Here is an 18,057-nt window from a genome sequence, read left to right as displayed (position 1 = left end):
TGAAACCACCTGTAATGACCAAACCATCAAAGTCTGTACATATGACTGAAACATCTCAGTAAAATAATCAATAAAATGTTGACACTGCTGGAGAGGCTTGTATAAAACAATGAAGAGAATGGATGGAGACTGTTTTGGCTCAGTTTTAAAGGATACATACTCAAATGATGAAAACACCCCAAAAGACAACCTGCGGGTAGTTATTTCATCTCTAAAGATTGCACAGACTCCACCCCCTTTTTTTTTTTCTCGTGTTTCAGATTCAAACTTAAAGTTTTGTGGAGCAGATTCTATGTAGAAAATACTTTCAGTCCAGTCCTAAAGGGTAGTGGAGTAGAAAGTACAGATACTGCTCTCAGTATGGATATGTTTTACTTTTACTTCACGTAAAAGTAAAATGTGTCCATACTGTAAAATGTTCTCAAATTACATATACCTAAAATTGTACTTAAATGCAGTACTTTTTACTGTGCAGGTGTATAAATAAAAAATCATTGTGAGAGTGAATGCGGGACAACATGGAATTTAGCCCATGGCTATAATCCTGCATGTTTGCGTCCACTGTCCCAACAAAAATAAATTAACAAAAGCTTTTGTAAGAACTTTATTTAAGTAGTACGTGTGTGCTTTTTTTTTTAACCACCACCAATGTTAAAAGCTCAAGCAAGTAAATTTTTTTTCATAAGATGTGTCCTTTACAAACGTTGCATTTTGACGGTGTAGTGCTTCCTCCTCATACTGGGGTTTGTCACACTAAACTCAGCTCTGCAGACACTTGAGAACCAATCAAAAACATAACCTCCGGTGCAAATGACGTGATTAAAATTCAGCCCGACTCATTTGAAGCGGAGCAGTTCCTATCCTCTGGTACGTCTGTGGCTCATGAGATGGAAGCGGTGGTGCCCTTTGGACTGTGAGACGAGATGAAGCAGCAAAAGGTCAAGAGCTGTCACGGCCTTAATGGGGCTGTCTCTGATGATGGGAGGGCATCGCACTAAAATCAGTTCTGAGGCCAATGCTTGTGGCACAATGTGCTTTTGTGATATCAGTCCATATTAACCAATAAAAGTCAGACAAAGAGAACATATAGTAAATGAGCAAAGTGTTGTAAACAATGTGTAAAGTATGTTTCATTGTTTGACCATATTTACTTGACTAAGCTTGCATAAGATACAAGTCAGGTGGGTGTAAATAAAGAGCTTACTCTAATGTTGCTTGAGGGCAGTCATTTGCTCTAATGCTACTAAAGATGCCTCTGCCTTTGTGCTCAAACTAATTATATAAAGCATCACCAGAGGAAAGTGGGAGAGTGTGTTAACATTACTTATGGATAATCTGTTGGTCTTTATTTTTTGTATTTTTTTTAAAGAGGTAAAAAAATAAAGTGTTACAAAATTGTGCTTTTGCGCTGTTGTTTCTTTCTGTGACAATTCTCTGGATATTACATGATAAAATTATTGTGTGGATTTTATTAAAGAGGTTGGAATAATATTTTGATTGTAGAAAAATTTAATTTAATTCAATTCAATTCATTTTTGTAACCCCCAAAATCACAACAGCAGTGTGTGGATTTTATCAAAGATAGGCCATAAGCAAAGGGCCAGAATGTGGCTAGAAAGTGGGTTCCGTTCCCCCAACCTGGAGACTACTTTTCAGCAGTCGTTTTCCAATCTCAATTATGTACTCTAACTGGGGGGTAATTCTCCATCAGAATTCTGCCAGTTTTTGAGAAAATGAGAGGCAAAGTTGGTCTTTTGTCCAAAAAAGTGACAAAAATAGGTCTACACCCATTTTCATACCCTTGTAATTTGACTATAATGTAAGTGAAATTTAAGATTCCTATAGACATTTAAACTTTCTCAAGGGTTGAAAAGTTGCAGATCTCGCCGAGTTAACGATTAAATCTAAATGCAAAAGTACACATTTTGAAAAAGCGACCATAATTGAATGCACTATGAAATTTAGTTACGATTTCCAATTACTAGAAACTTAGACATTCAGTTTCCAATGTTCATTATCCAAGCCTTAAGGAATCGTCGAAAATATAGTTCTCCATGCCAGTGACAGTAAAATTTTACTTCAACAAGATCATTTCCAATTCGATTAGAATATCCACTGGAGTTGGCTAGGTGAAGCCGTTTAACATGTCATAATGTTGACTTAATAATAATAAGAAAGAGCATACATTTGTTGATATAATCTTTTATTGCTGAATACACTAGTATGATACAATTAGAAAACTACAAACATAAAAGTGGTGGATTTTACTGACTAGACATAATTGACACAATCAATTTTTGAACATATATCTTTGATGTGCATTATATAATATACAAATATACTCTATGGCCAAAATATTCACAAATTGCATATGAAAGTAGGTTTAATTAAATTGTTTTTTAAAGCAGGTAAGCCTAAAATGTACATTATTTACATTAAGTTCCATGACGTTACTTTTTTATTCTGACCACTTAGTCATCATAATCACTGGCATCACTTTCTGATTGGTCAGTGATCTCATCATGAGAGATGTTTCCAAAGATTGTTCATCACAGATGTTTCTAAAGATTGTTCATCATAGATGTTTCTAAAGATTGTTCATCACAGATGTTTCTAAAGATTGTTCATCCCAGATGTTTCTAAAGATTGTTCATCACACACGTTTTCACAGTCAGTACACTTGCATGCTGGACAGCAGGCCACATTTGCTTTCATACAGGAGCACTTCTTCTGTTTGCATTTACCAACTTTGCAGGCACAGGCAGATATTTTCAAGAGTCAGGAGCAGCAGGCAGTGTCATCCATTTTACTGTCAACCTCCCATTATCTATCAACCATCCCTGTCCATCAGGGGAAGGAGCATTCATCATCTAATGCAGCGATCTACGGTGAATAGCAGCTTGGTAATTTGCTCTTAAGCAGTGCTGGTATGGAGCATCTTTAGTTGGTGGCATGAGTTTCTCAGAGGGGGAGGACATACAGAATGACTTGTACCTCGCTTCATTCACATTTGTCGTTGTTTGGCCATACAACTCACACAAATCTTTCAAGAGTTGAGTTATCTAAGCGTTCAAAGATTTCTCCTAGTTTCGAAAAAGCATCACAGTAGCTTTTGTCCTTCATCACCATGTTAAATGCTTTCATTTTACCCTTTCTATAGAAAGCACTAACTGAATCACATCTGGTGAACACATGTAGACCTATCAGAGATTTGCATACATTCTGACCATGGATGACTGCTATCTTATGTAGATCAATCAAGCGTTGTTGAGTTCTGCATTCCAGTTAGAAAGAATAGCTTAGCAGGGAGTTGTGATATATGGCTATAATGGCAACATCAGTATCTGGGCTTTTCAATTCAATTCAATTTATTTTTGTAACGCCCAAAATCACAACAACAGTTGCCTCTGAGGGAGACAGTGAAAAACGGATTAAACAAAGTCCGTGGGGGCGAGGGACGATGTTCCAGAATCCTCTGTCCTTAGACCCTCCTTCTCGCCCAGGAAAAACTACGAAAAACCTACTTGGGAAAAAGATGAAACTTGGAGGAGTTCCACAGTGAAGGGGAGATCTGACTCTCACAGACGGACGAGAGAGAGGCAGTGGAGCTGGAGCCTCTCAGGGGGAGAAACAGTTCATCAGGAGGAGAACCAGTTCTTCCAGGCAGATGAAGGTCCACAGGTCCTCCGGGATAGTAGGGAGTGAGAAAAAGAAAAGGCAATGAACAGATTGTAAGTGGAAATAAATATTGAATATTGTTTGATAGAATAAGTAGTCAGAACTCATAGTTGCTCCTAGGGCAGCGTAGCTGAAACTGTAGGTTTTAAATTTCTGTTCCTAACTGGCCTGACCATAAGCGATTTCAGAGAGGAACGTTTTAAGCCTGGTCTTAAATGAAGAGACTGTGTCGGCCTCTTTAACATGGACAGGAGTTGATTCCATAACACAGGAGCTTGGGAGCTAAACGCTCTACCTCCTACTGTGCTTTTAGAGACTCTTGGGACCACCAGAAGGCCAGCATTTTGAGAGCGAAGAGCTCTGTTTGGATGATTTGGTTCTATAGCATCTTTGAGGTAGGATGGGGCCATGTCATTGATGGCTTTGTAGGTCAGAAGGAGGAGTTTAAATTTGATTCGAAACTCGACAGGAGCCAGTGAAGAGACTCCAACACCGGCGTAATGTGCTCTCTTCTTTTAGTTCCTGTTAGTAATCTTGCTGCTGCATTTTGAATCAGTTGAAAGATTTTTAAAGAGATTTTAGGACACGCTGTGAGCAGGAGTTACAGTAGTCTAATTTAGACGTTACAAATACATGGATAAGTTTTTCAGCATCACTTTTAGGAAGGATTCTCTGATTTTATCTATATTGTGCAAATGGAAATAGGCTGGTTTACAGGCTTGATTTATATGTGCTTTAAATGAGAACTCTTGGTCAAATAAGACTCAAATAAGACTGAGGTTTCTTACAGTAGAACTGGAGGCTACACTGACATTGTCCAGTGTAACTATCTGCTCAGATAAAGCATCTCTTAGATGTTTAGGACCAGCACAATGACTGTTAAGTGTCATCCAGGTTTTTATCTCCTTCACACAAGCACTAAGTCTGTCTACTTAGTCGCTCTGATCAGGTTTCATTGATAAATACAGCTGTGTGTCATCTGCATAGCAGTGGAAGTTAATGCCATGCTTTCTGATCATGTGACCTAACGGCAGCATATAAAGAGTAAACAGAATTGGACCGAGTACTGATCCCTGAGGCACACCGTAAGTTACTTTAGAACAAGGTGAGGAGCTCTGGTTTACATTAACAAATTGGTACCTATCTGATAAATGGGATTCAAACCAGCTGAGTGCGGGGCCTCCGACACCTGCATCACATTCTAACCTCTGCAGTAGAATGTTGTGGTCGATGGTGTCAAACGCTGAGGTCAGAACCAGGATTGAGACCTGTCCATCGTCTACAGCTAATAACAAATCATTTGCGACTTTAACTAGTGCAGTTTCAGTGCTGTGGTGGGCTCTGAATCCTGACTGGAAAACTTCAAATACGTTATTGTCCTGTAGATGGCGACAAAGCTGTTTAGCTGCAACTTTTTTAAGGATTTTAGAGACAAAGGGAAGATTTTAAATAGGTCTGTAGTTTGCCAGGAAGTCAGGATCTAGGTTTGGCTTTTTCAAAAATGGTTTAATGACGTTTAATGGTTAAATGCGTGTTTGAAGGACAGTGGAACCTAAGCACTTTCTAGTGAAGTATTTTTTATATTTAGAATAGAGTCAATAATTATGGGGAGAATGTCTTTGAGGAGTCTGCTTGGAATCGGGTCTAAGACAATTTGAGGTTTTAGAGGACATAATGGCTGAAGTTATCTCTGCTTGATAAACAGCAGTGAACCTTTTTAAATTTACTGATGGATTTATATGGCACATTAGTTTTACAGCTTGAGCTGGTTTGGGGCTAATAGCGAGAGTAATGTCATCTAATTTATCTCTGATTGTTTTATTTTATTGTTAAAAAATAGGAGGAAATCATCAGAGCTGAGGGAAGCTGGGATTGAGAGCTCTACTGCACTGTGCCAGTTTGTTAGCCTGGCTACAGTGCTGAAAAGAAATCTAGTGTTACTTTTGTTGACTTCTATTAGATTTGAATAGTATTTGATTTGGGCCTTATGCAGAGCCTGCTTATAGGACAGTAGGCAACCATGCTTTTAGGGATTCTTCTGTGTGAGAGCGGCGAAATAATCCCTCTAGCTTTCTAACTCTTTGTTTATGTGAATGCACTTACGCTTTGGCCTAATGACCTTCTGTTTTAACGGCGCTGCAACATCAAGAGCAGACTTCAGAGAATTCATGGTCAAATGGACAGATTGGTCACTTACCCTGGACTAAAGCTGTTCTCAGCAGGATCACATGACATGTCACTGAATATTGACTCTATTATTTCTCTGAACTTTGAGATAGATTTTTCGGATATTGTCCTTTTCGTTATAACTTTATTCTGTGGGGCTGGATAATCTTTAAGAATAAACTGAAAGGTAATTAGGAAATTATCTGACAATATAGGGTTTTGAGGGGAGACAATGAGGTCACTAATCTCTATTCCATAAGTTAGGACAAGATCCAGAATGTGCTTATGACTGTGAGTCGGTTTATTTACATTCTGAGTGAAACCAATGCTGTCTAACAAGGCGCTGAAGGCATTACTGAGGGAGTCAACACTCACGTTCATGTGTATATTAAAGTCTCCAGCCATAACTATTTTATCCCAGGCTGACACTAAGTTTGATATAAAGTCAGAAAACTCTGTTAAAAACTCTGAATAGGGACCAGGAGGTCGGTAGATAACTATGAACAAAACTTATTTTTGGTTTCTCATATTTGGACACGTGATTGACACATGAGGCTTTCAAATGAGTGAAATGTATTGTTAGTTTTAGGGCTCATGTGTCGCTTGAGTGTGAGATCACTGCCACACCACCACCTCGGCCTGTGGTCCTGGAGGTGACGGTTAACATGGGTGGATGGGGTTAACATGGGTGGGGTGGACTCATTTAGTCTGACATAATCATCTTGTTGAAGCCATGTTTCAGTTAGAGCTAGAAGATCTATGTTATAATCACTAATTCATTCATTAACTAAAAGTGATTTGGAGGAAATTGATCTAATGTTTAGCAGTCCACATTTGATATGCTTTTTTGTGTCATTTGTGAGTGTTATTTTTCTTAAGTTATTTGTTCTGAACCTAAAATTGTTTTTCTGAGATTTGACTTTTTCTCATTATTCACACGAGGGACACACACAGTCTATATCTGCCTTGAATCTGACCACTTCATATGTGACAGAGCGGGCGAGAGTTCAGCAACAGAGGAGCGTCTTACATTGCTGCTATTGTCGAAGTTTAGTCTATAACAGACTACGAGAGGCAAGGATCATCGTCAAGGTTTTTATTTGATCAAAACGGGGGTAAACAGGCAAACAGTAGCATGTTGGTCGTCTTGCAGCTGTGATCCGACTCTTCACAAGATTTAGCTGTGTTTTTATAGCTGTTGCTTGAGTCGGATAAAAATGGCCTGACCTTCACTATGACGTCCGCTTTAAGATTGTTTAGACTAGTCCACAGCTAATCAGAAAATACACAGAATAGTTAAAATACACAGAATAGTTAATTGTGACCCATATGCAGCAAGATCGTCTTGACACATGATAAATAGGACACAGACATGACAATAATTTGATCAATATCCACACTATGCGCCCGGGGCTCATCCCTGGGTGGTCACTTTAGGCAACTAAGGCTATCGGTCAAATTCCGAACTAATAGGGATGTACCCTCCGAAGTCGGATGGATGCCATCCCTGGATGCCAAAACACACTCTAGTTGTCAACAAAAACTACATTGTTTTGAGGGCACCAACTAGATAACCTGCTGTTGAATGCTAAAAGACGGCTGTACAATTCAGCATGGATCTCATCGCTTTTGATGATAACTGAACTCGCCATTTCTGCAGCATGTTTGGCATGAAGCAAAAGATGAGTATCTGCTTCCTCATGATCCTCACAAGTCAACTCAGGGACGTGAGAAAGTGTTGTTTGTTTGTTTCTGTATGACAGTGAATGGCAGTCGTTTCCATGGGCGATGAAGATGTCAATGGGACTTCTTAGACAACTCAAATCTGCATCTTTCCATGATGTTTAAAGGAACTCAACAAGTGCTTCTTTGTTATCCCCATCAGATAAGACTTATCCTAGTCAGTATAAAGTCTACTCGATGACAACTATATTTGTTAGCTTGACCTATAAAGATTTGGAGGATTTTGTCAGCAACTTCTCCAAACGAGTCAGGAATATGTTTCAGAGCTTGTAACACTGCCATGCCATCAATCATGAGAGCAACATTGTTTGGTGTCCCTTGGTAATTGCAGTCCTCTGTCTTTTCTTCAATGATATGAAGTAGGGTAGCTTTATTTGTCTTGGCAAGGTAGATCTCATCATCAGCCGCTAAGGCAGTGGTTCTTAACCTGGGTTCGATCGAACCCCAGGGGTTCGGTGAGTCAGTCTCAGGGGTTCGGCGGAGGTCAAGACACACATCCGACTCATATGATTCGTGATGACACGCCCCTCTTGGCCTATCTGTGCTGCAGGGAATTTGGTGCGCTCAGTAGTCGACTTGTGACTGTTGTGATGGTACGTCTTGTGATTTCTTTAAATATTTTACACTGAATCAAAGCCCACCTTTCTGGGCAAAGTCTTGGTACCAGCCTGGCTGCAAAAGGGCCAAAAGGTCAGCCTCTGGGGCCATTTCCCTTGTCCTTTTCTATAACTACTATACTATAATATAATATCTTTGAAGCAATCCTTTTCAAGGATGCTGGACATAAAAATGAAGAAAAGGAACAGACTTTGTTGCAAAAATGACATGAGAGTGGCACTTGCCAAGGTGAAGGTGCATTTCTGAACTGGTCTCTGAAAGGCAACAGCAGAAGTCACACTGATTTGCAGTAAATATTCATTACTATGTTTTGTTTTTGTGTGAAAATCATGTTTTGATGATTTTGTTCTTTAAACACAGTGATGTTGATGCACGGTTCATTTTGAGCACCAGTAAAATATATACCTATGTTTTGAATTTGAAAAAAATCATATTTTATTTTTCCAATTAAGAAGGGTTCGGTGAATGCGCTTATGAAACTGGTGGGGTTCAGTACCTCCATAAAGGTTAAGAACCACTGCGCTAAGGTATAGGAGACTGGACCAAGAAAATCCTTCAGTTTTTCACGAAGATCAACTTTAGTAGTCTGTCCAATTATCAACAACTCTTGACGGCTGACTCTCTTGGTATCCTTTTTGGTTTCTTATTTATATCCTTGAAAGTCTTTAGCTTCATGGACTTAATTGGTTTATGGATGTCCTCTCCAATACTCATCAAACGATCAGTGATGAAGGAACTGGCTGCCTTTTTCCCTAGATCTTCAGCCTTCAACAGGTCAGTCTTGATATCTTCCGTAGCAATAGCACCTGAGCTTATGCAAACAAGATCTTCTTCAGGGTAAGTAAATTGATTCATCATACTGTTTATGGTAGTGAGGATCGATGCAACTGTGCTCTCATTCTTCTGAACCCTCGACATATCCAGTTCCTTTGACCTTCTCATTTCATGGATAAGTCCTGCCATCAGTTCACATTGTCTTGTGATAGCAGCACGGTGCGGCTGAGACAGGCTCCACCGCTGAACAGCTCCTCGGCTGAGACTTATGCCCTTTAGTCGTCCACTCATTTTTGTGTCTCGATTACATGTCTGCTCTATGGCCTGGTCACAGGCAATTGAGGAAAAGCCATACTTTTCCTGACGTTGCACAGTCTAGTGTCCAGTGGCACAGATTTCCTCATAACGAGGGTGAGTTTTCGGCAGGTTAACCATTTCCATCCAGTATGCCAGTAGATACCTTGCATAATTGACATGGTCGTATGCAAAGTACCAGGGAATCATGGACCTCACGGTAGAGATGTGTAGTTTCCAATTTGACTCACGTGTAGCCCTGATGAAACTCAGTAGAAGTTCAACAATACTGATATATGAACTCCAAAATGCAAAGGTAGGACTTTCTTTGCTCCTCGTTGAAACAAAGCTCTGATACGATTTTTCAATCAGTTGGAAGTTCTCTGATTCTATGACATCATGTATGGAAGCTGGGGAGAGATGCTATGCAGTTCTAACAGAGTCCATCACATCATAGAACTTCATGGCATCTGCCTCACTTAGCGAATCTAAGAAGCTGTCAAGTCTTAGTCTCTCAAGGGCTTCATACATCAGTTTGTGTACCCTTATACTCCTGTTGTAGTTGTGTCCAGAGATAACGCCTTTCACGGATCCATTAGCCAGAATTTCTGATTTGACCAACAAATCAGTCAATCCTGCTTCACCAAATTTTTTGCCAATCAAACCCAGGAGTGGAATTCTCCAAGACGAATTACAACACGGTTTTAAATTGTTTCACTTAACCATCGTATCTCTTGTGCCTTCGCATATATTGCTAGATCAAACACAACTACTATTTCCTTGAGGTCAAGTTGGTCAGCCTTTTCAATACTCTTCTGCAGAATAGTATTGACAGTTTTCATGTCAGTTGGGGATGCTTCAATTACGGGCAGATAGTGGATAGCTGACATCTTAGTTTGTGCAGACTGGTTTACAGCTATGTTGAACCCTGTCCATCCAGGAATAGGACCCAAGGCACATGGAGCAAAGTGTTCCAGTTTACTCATGATATTGACCACTTGGTATGAACCGGTTAAGTGCTGTAATGTGAGACCAAGAACAATGGATTTTGGAGTCTGATAATAACCCTTACATGACAAACACTCAATGTCCTGACATATGGAGAGCAGCTTAAGGTCAGTCTATTCAGGGACATCAACCGTTTTTGTCAAGGTTGGTTCATCTATAGTTCCAACACACCAAGCTAATATATTGTACAGTTCGATCACTACACTTCTAGCAGCAGGCAAGTCTAAATCTTCAGCAGTTGGTGGCCAAGAGCAAGTCATCTTTGGTGCACATTTCAGTGATTGATTCACTATTTGACTTACCATGTATATAATATGAGTCCTGTCAAGGTTTCCCACCTTTGCTGAAGGCATGTCAGGGTCATCATCTTCAGCATTTGTTGATGTATCATCTACGGCAGACGTTTCTGTTTCAGTGGAGGAATCTCGATCAAGCAGCAATCTCACTCCTATTTTTTCTAAATGGCTTGTAGAAGTTCAGCTGTGGGTATTCTCTCTGTAACCGAACTCTCTGTAACTGAAATATAAAAAAGCAATGTCATCAGCCATGCTTTTTTATGGATGTGCAGATTCACAACTAGCGAGGCCTAGTAAATTGTGATGGATTATGTTCTGGGAAATTGAGCTGAAAAAACATCTAATGGGAGAAAAATATTTGCATATGGAGGGTTCAACAAAATGATACTAATCAGACTTACACTAGACTAAGGGATCTCAGACTCTTATGAAAGTTAAATGGTAACTACATGGTAATGTTATAATTATAAAGTAATATAATGCATATCAGTCTTAAATTTGATAGCCAATCAAAATTATGTTTGCATTATATGGCAATTACATATGGTACAGGGAAAGTGTTGACACAGAAAGAACAAGAGTCTGCATGCCTTGAACGTGAGTGTGCTCCAGTATCTGAATTTGAGCCCTGGCAGGTTCCTATATTTGAAAATTATAACTCATTATCTCACCTGCAGCTTTAGAACCATGGTGCTCTCTAATGATTTTGTTAAAGAGATTTTCAAGTTTCTTCATCAGAAGAATCTCTTGACCAACTGTTAGCCTCTTCTGGATAACATTATAACACAATTGCATATGTTCTTTTTCAGACTGCCATCCCAGTGACCTATACAAAATAAATGAATGATTAGAATACGGTTTTGACAGCGAGACAATAACCTTGCTGTTCCAAATCAAGAAAAAGTTTATGTGCAGACATTGGAATATATGAAACTAGCAAGATGAGTCATCTTTGTTCATCAGATATATTCTTTTCACTTACACATCGTCTTTCTTACACTTCTTACACTTCTTTTTCTAGAACAGAAACCTTGTGTACTCCTTATAACAGGAACGGTGGTATCGTACTTCAATCGCAACACAGTCTTGTCCACGTATATACAGAAGTACCGATTCATCTTTTTTCATCTCTGCGTGTAACTGAGCAGCTCGAAGATCATGATGATGTCATTGCACTGCCACTAGCCGTGCTAGCACTCATACGTTTTTCAGCACGATATTCTTTTTCTGTCTCTGAACTTCCTGTAGCATGTTGAGTGAAATACAAGGCTATTGGCATCTATAAATTGGGCCGTGAAATCTTCATCTTGCTCAAGCGAGTCGACAACAAATTGTTCGTGATGTTTTCATATGGACTTCGCAATTTTGTGCTAATCTCCGTCTATTTCTAACCATCGTTTGGCGTTTTAAAAACATTTTTAAATCAAGTTTTTATTGGCCCCAGATTTTCAAAACAAGACACACACAATGAACACACTTGTGCATTTAGACACAGAAGAATATCAAGATGTCACTTCCTTGCAATTCTAAAGCACTGACTGTCAAATGACCACACCTATGTGTCCAATTGATTGAACACTGCCATCAGTTGCGCAAACACAAGATTGCTTAATTGTAGACACACCAATCAGGTTTAAGCGCTATAAAAATGCAGCAGGTGAGTTCACCAAATTTAACCAAAATGGAAGAAAGAGGAAGAGTGAGGATGAGAGGGGGAATCGGAGGAGGAGGAGAAGGCCTTGCCAGAGGTGGAGGTAGAGGAAGACTTCAAGCAGGAGGAGGAGTTTTGGGGGGGGGGGGGGGGGGTTTGTACTGGATAAAATGTTATGTTCATGAAAACTGGGAAATGTTTTTTTTTTCCCACCATGTTGGCTTGAGTATATGGAAAACAGCATTAGTCTTGTGGTCTGTGTGGTGTCTACAGTAACGCATACCAGTGTGTGTAGTGTTCACTATGTGTATTGTTTTGCACAGTGTGAGCAGACATTGTGTTTACAGTTGTGCAAATCCGCGCCATGTTTTGCAAATTCACTGTACTTCACCCATACGACTCTATGCACTTAGAAGCAACAGCAGTGTGTAACTGGTGTGTAACTGGTGTGTAACTGGTGCAAACATAGTTAAGTCATATGCAACGTGTGTGTTTCATATGGTAAAAAATATGGTTTTGATAAATGAGTGTATAGTTTTTACAAGAGTGTTTCATTTTGCAAAGAAGCTAAGGTGTTTTGCTAATTGTGTACAGTGAACCCTCGTTTATCGTGGGGGTTACGTTCCAAGAAAAACCCACGAAGTAGAAACCTTTATTGTTTTACAGTTATTATACAATGAAATACTCCATTAAACATTGAAGCTCTCACCGGCGTGTCCCGCAGCTCACGCGCGCGCTCTCACCGGCCTCGCAAACTTCAATTTGGCAAGCGGTTTTACGTACGTGTACATATTAATCCATAACGTTATTGACACACAGGTAGAGAAGACGCGGAGAGACTGTTTAGCCAATCAGAATGCAGAACACAATGCATGATGAAAATCCGCGAAGCAGCAAGACCGCGAAAAGTGAACTGCGATATAGCGAGGGATCACTGTATAGGGTTTTGCTAAATAAAACAAAACGATCAAAATTGTGTTTATTCAATCGTAAAAAACTGTAATAGTGGCCAAAACAAAAAACAAAACAAAAAAACCCTGCTGTCCAGGTAACACAAATGTTCCTATATATGTATAGATACACGCATGTACGTACCCAGCATGTATACTGTTTATGCACATACACAAGTACCTATAGTTGGTAGACTGAGCTAATTTCCTTCGTCATTGACATCCACAGAAATAGCAATATGTACAAGATTATGTAGTTTCATATAGTTACTGATAGATACTGAGGTTGAATAGAGGTCAGTATAAATACATCCATTTATAATAAGATAGCGGGATACAAATACTAATAAATAGATAAATAAATAAGAACCTCTTTAGAAAACAAAGCAAAAGAAAATGAATCAAGTTTTGTTATTAGTTGTGACCAGCAATTTACATTTTCAATCTTTGCTTATGGATGCGAACGGCTGAGAGCTCTAACTGAGCGATTTCTCTGTATGATGAGAGCCACTCCCCCAGTGCCACTCCCCCAGAGCTACTCCCCCAGAGCCACTCCCCCTGAGCCACTCCCCCAAAGCCATTCCCACAGTGCCACTTCCCCACAATCAGAGGTTGTTACGATTTCCATCGACATAATTTTTTTAGCCGCAGTGAGCCCGCAAATAGTAGGCGATGCTCATTAATCGTTAGAATCATGTCAGAAGTATCATTTAATACAAGTAACCTCGGAGTGTGGAGTATGGCCCGGCCTATGATCCTTGACAAATGTATTGAAATGTTTTCCCAGAAACTATTGACCTCGGGGCATTGCCAAATCAAATATGGAGAAAGGTTCCAGTGGTATTGTCTGAGCAGTGCTCACAATATGGATTATCTTTATCTTCATTTTGTATAGTCTCCTGGGGTGTAAATAAGACCTGTGAATACATGTATAATGAATCATTTGGTGATTTGGATTTCTTGATGTTAAGGATATGTTTGACAAATTTTTTCTGGAGCTGCTGAGCGATGCAGCTGGACCCGGGTGTCAGCGTGATCCAGTGGAGAGACGCTGTGGCGCGGGAGGAGCCACGTGAAGGAGACGGCCCGACGCTCGATGCGGAGGAGAGGCGGCGCGGTGCCGCGGCGTGCGCGGGAGCGGCTGATGATTTCCTGGTTCCTGCCGCGGGGCGCGCGGCTGGGAAGCGTTTCGAGCGAAAGTGAGGAGTTCTCGTAATGAGAGAACGCGGCGAGCCGGCTCAGCTCTTCCACCGGGTCCGGTGGATGCGCTCTTCCGAGCCGGAGGACCACGGGAGAACCCGGGGCCCCCCTGAAAGGACGGGGAGCCTTGAGTGGAGGGTCCTCTGATTTGAAATCTGATTTGAAATCTGACATAATATAAGTCGCAGATACAGTTTGAAGCGACTGAGCCATCTGCCTGAGGGCTTAAATGCGACCGCCTGGGCGCTGATTGGGAGCGGGGAGGAGTGACTTGAGCGTTGATTGTGAATGAGGAGCAGGTGCGGGGGCCATGATGCAGACGTCCCCTGTCCTTTCACCCTCCTTCTTGGCCGGGAAAAACTGCATAACCTCTTTGGGATAAGTGCAGAAACCTGGAAGAGTCCATGGTGAAGTGAGGGATCTGACTCTCACAGACGGAACAGGCGGACGCCGCTTGAGTGCGATGATGGAGCTGGGGAGAGGGGTCCTTCCATGGAGGCCGACGCAGATTTAAGTTAGGTCTTCCAGGTGAATTTACGCAGGCTTCATTAGTTATGGAGTGCAGAGTGCTATCACAATTATCATTGACCACAGTGTTTCATTTAGAATGTATATAGACACCCAGGTATTTCATATTTTGCACAACATTGAAAGAGGACAGATCATTTGTACTTTCACAGAGGCATCAAAGCAGATTTCTTCCAGTTCACCTTATAGCCAGATATTTTCCCAAATTGTTCAAAGGTATTAAGAAGAAAATAAATTGATTTAGTTGGATTGCTTGTGTAAATTAAGATATTATCCGCATAGAGTGAAATGTAGTGAGAGGTTTTTTTGTAATAATTGGCTCTAGGCTCCTTGACTGTCTGATTAATTGTGCTATGGGCTCCAATGAGAGACAGAAAAGCAATGGTGACAACAGGCAACCCTGACGGGATGAACGTTTGGCGTTTTCAACAAGTGTCCTCCACCGTACTCCAGTCAGTGGTTGTACATCTTCGTTTTTAACACTAACTAGATATATTATGCAGTCATAGTCAGGAGAAATTTGGCATTTTCTTTTGCATTTGGCTGAACCGTGCTCTGTGGGAGCAGCCATGTTTGTTATGGTCACGCCTTCGCGATGGTGAGAACGACTCGCTGATTGGTCGCCGTGCTGTTGGAAATGCAGTACGGATTTCTGTTTTAAAACTCTCATACTACAAAAACTAGCAGGAATTAAATGGAGAATGTTTAGATCTTGGATGATATAACGATGGAGAATTAATTTCAATAGTTAGATTTTAGACCCTCTGTCATGATCCTGTGTTTCTGTTCTTATTTGTGTTTTCCCTGGTTCAGCTTTTTTCTGCTCCAGTTCATGTTTTGCTCCTTGTCCTGTTTTCCCTCTCTCTGCAGCTGCCCTTCATTCCAGATCAGTTTGTGGATGCAAAACAACTTTCTCCAGCTGAACTCAGACAAGACAGAAATAATCGTTTTTGGCCCACAGAAAAAAAGAGAAAGTGTTAGCGGTCACCTCCAGAGTCTCGCTGTAAAACCTACAAACCTACATGCTCCCTCTCTCCCTTCATTCCCTCGTTAGTCTATGGGAGGGTATATGTGCTCCCTCTCTCCCTTCATTCCCTTGTTAGTCTATGGGAGGGTATATATGCTCCCTCTCTCCCTTCATTCCCTTGTTACTCTAAGGGAGGGTATATGTGCTCCCTCTCTTCCTTCATTCCCTCGGCTATGGGAGGGTATATGTGACTCGCCACGGCAATTGTCGGACCATGTCGGCCTCGGTGAAACTGAGAAAAACAGCATTTTACTTTTTTCCCCCCAAATTTGTGATTTTCGTTTTTTTGCAGAATGTGCTAGTTGAAGTTATGAATAAGCCCCTGTGTGCGTCAGATAACACTATTGGTTGTCTTAAACGTATACATTAAGCTGTTAAAAATGTGGAGTTTTCGGGTCTTTTTCCTGCTCTCCTGGGGGGCGTCACCTTTTTCTAGCCAACGTATTGTTTACATTTTCCACCAATCAGCTGTGATCCGCATGGCAGCTGCGTGCTCCGTGTTTTCCTCTCATTACTCCAGACCGTCTGCAGAGCACAGTCTTCAGAGCTTACATTTCCTGGACTACATTGCAACGGAACTGTTTACTCAGGTACACTTTTACTTTACTACTAAAATATTGCTTTAACGCTGTGTTTTAAAGCGGTCTCGTGATCACTTTAGAATCTTACTTGTCTGCTCCGGTGGAGCTAATGCTAAGCTAACATGTTGCTTCATTGCACTCTGCAATATGGGCTTAATGTGACTACTTGCTGTTATCACCATGTTATCGGGTTATTTTTCGGCGTGGGTTGGCCCGTGGGTTGTGTGGGTCGTGCTTTGTGTCTATTTTATGGTGCTAAACCGGCTGTTAGGCCCGGAGGTAAACGCAGCTATTCGGAGCTAAGTTGTAATCTAAACTTTGCTATGTTATCGGGTTATTTTTCGGCGTGGGAAGAGAAAAAAACTACAACTCCCGATACCACTTCTGGTCACGTGGCTTACGTACGTTGCACGTCACGCACGCACTGCGTCACTCGAACCAATCACACGCTTGCCTGGCCATTATCAGCTTCCTGTGTGTCTCTCTGTGCACTGTGTTGGGAGAGACAACAGGACGGCTGAACCAGGTAAGCTTTGCGACTAAAACACCCGCTTTTAATCACTTTAATGTGCGCCAGTTTTAAACTCGACTGTATGTTCATGTTTTGCAAGTGTTTTGCTTTTACGAGCCGTGTTATCTCAAGTGAGCTAGCTAGCCCCGCTAGCCGAGGGCAGATGTCCCAATATCTCCGCGTTTTGCATCTTAAATACACAGTTAACGTCACAATGTGAACTGTTGTCTGTGAAGCGTGTTATTCCCATTTTACTGTTAACCCTAATCCTTTTTTTCCACTTTTCAGAATTGGCAAAGACACCCTGACTGACATGACCTGTCTCTACGTGAAGTCTGCTAAGGAGCGTGGTAAGTGTAAAACATTATTTTGGTGATTTTCATGTTTTAATGATTAGAGTATAATTAACCATAAGCAACATCTGTTTCTCAGGTGAGCCTGCAGTTTGTAAATCAAGCTTCAGATCACTGTGGAAACAGCTTCTCCCACAATCAGAAGCTGCAGGCCACGCACAGATCTCTACAACAGAATCTAATGTGCTGTCTTTGGACCCTCACCGCCAGCAAGCAAAGACATCAGGATGCATTACAGCTTTGACTTTGCACAGCAGGTACTAATAATAGTGATAATGCATAATAGCAATTATAGAGACATATACGTCTTAATCAAATGTCATATGTATTAATCTAATCTCCTTTTCTCTCTCTGTCTACTACCCTCTGCAGATGGGGCCAAGCTTCACTACACAATGGACATCCACTTCCTCATTGCTGGCCACACCAAATTCTCCCCTGATTGCGGCTTTGGACTTATCAAGCGAGCATACATGAAGACCAGGGTTGACGCTTTGGAAGACATCAATGAGGTTAGTTTATATTATTTGACTACTGTAATGTGTAAACATTAGCCTGGCAAAACTTCAGTGCTGCTCTCTGCTTAAGATATGTTTCTTCTGTTCTCATTTTTTTTACATTGTCGCCCTTGTCATCAGGTAGTGGAAAACAGCTCTCCTGAGTCTCACCTCAGTATCCC

Source organism: Eucyclogobius newberryi, unplaced genomic scaffold, assembly GCF_026437365.1.
Source record: "Eucyclogobius newberryi isolate DKJ021-1_F unplaced genomic scaffold, fEucNew1.0.hap1 SCAF_36, whole genome shotgun sequence".
NCBI classification, from domain to species: Eukaryota; Metazoa; Chordata; class Actinopteri; order Gobiiformes; family Gobiidae; genus Eucyclogobius; species Eucyclogobius newberryi.
This window is presented reverse-complemented; position numbering follows the sequence as displayed.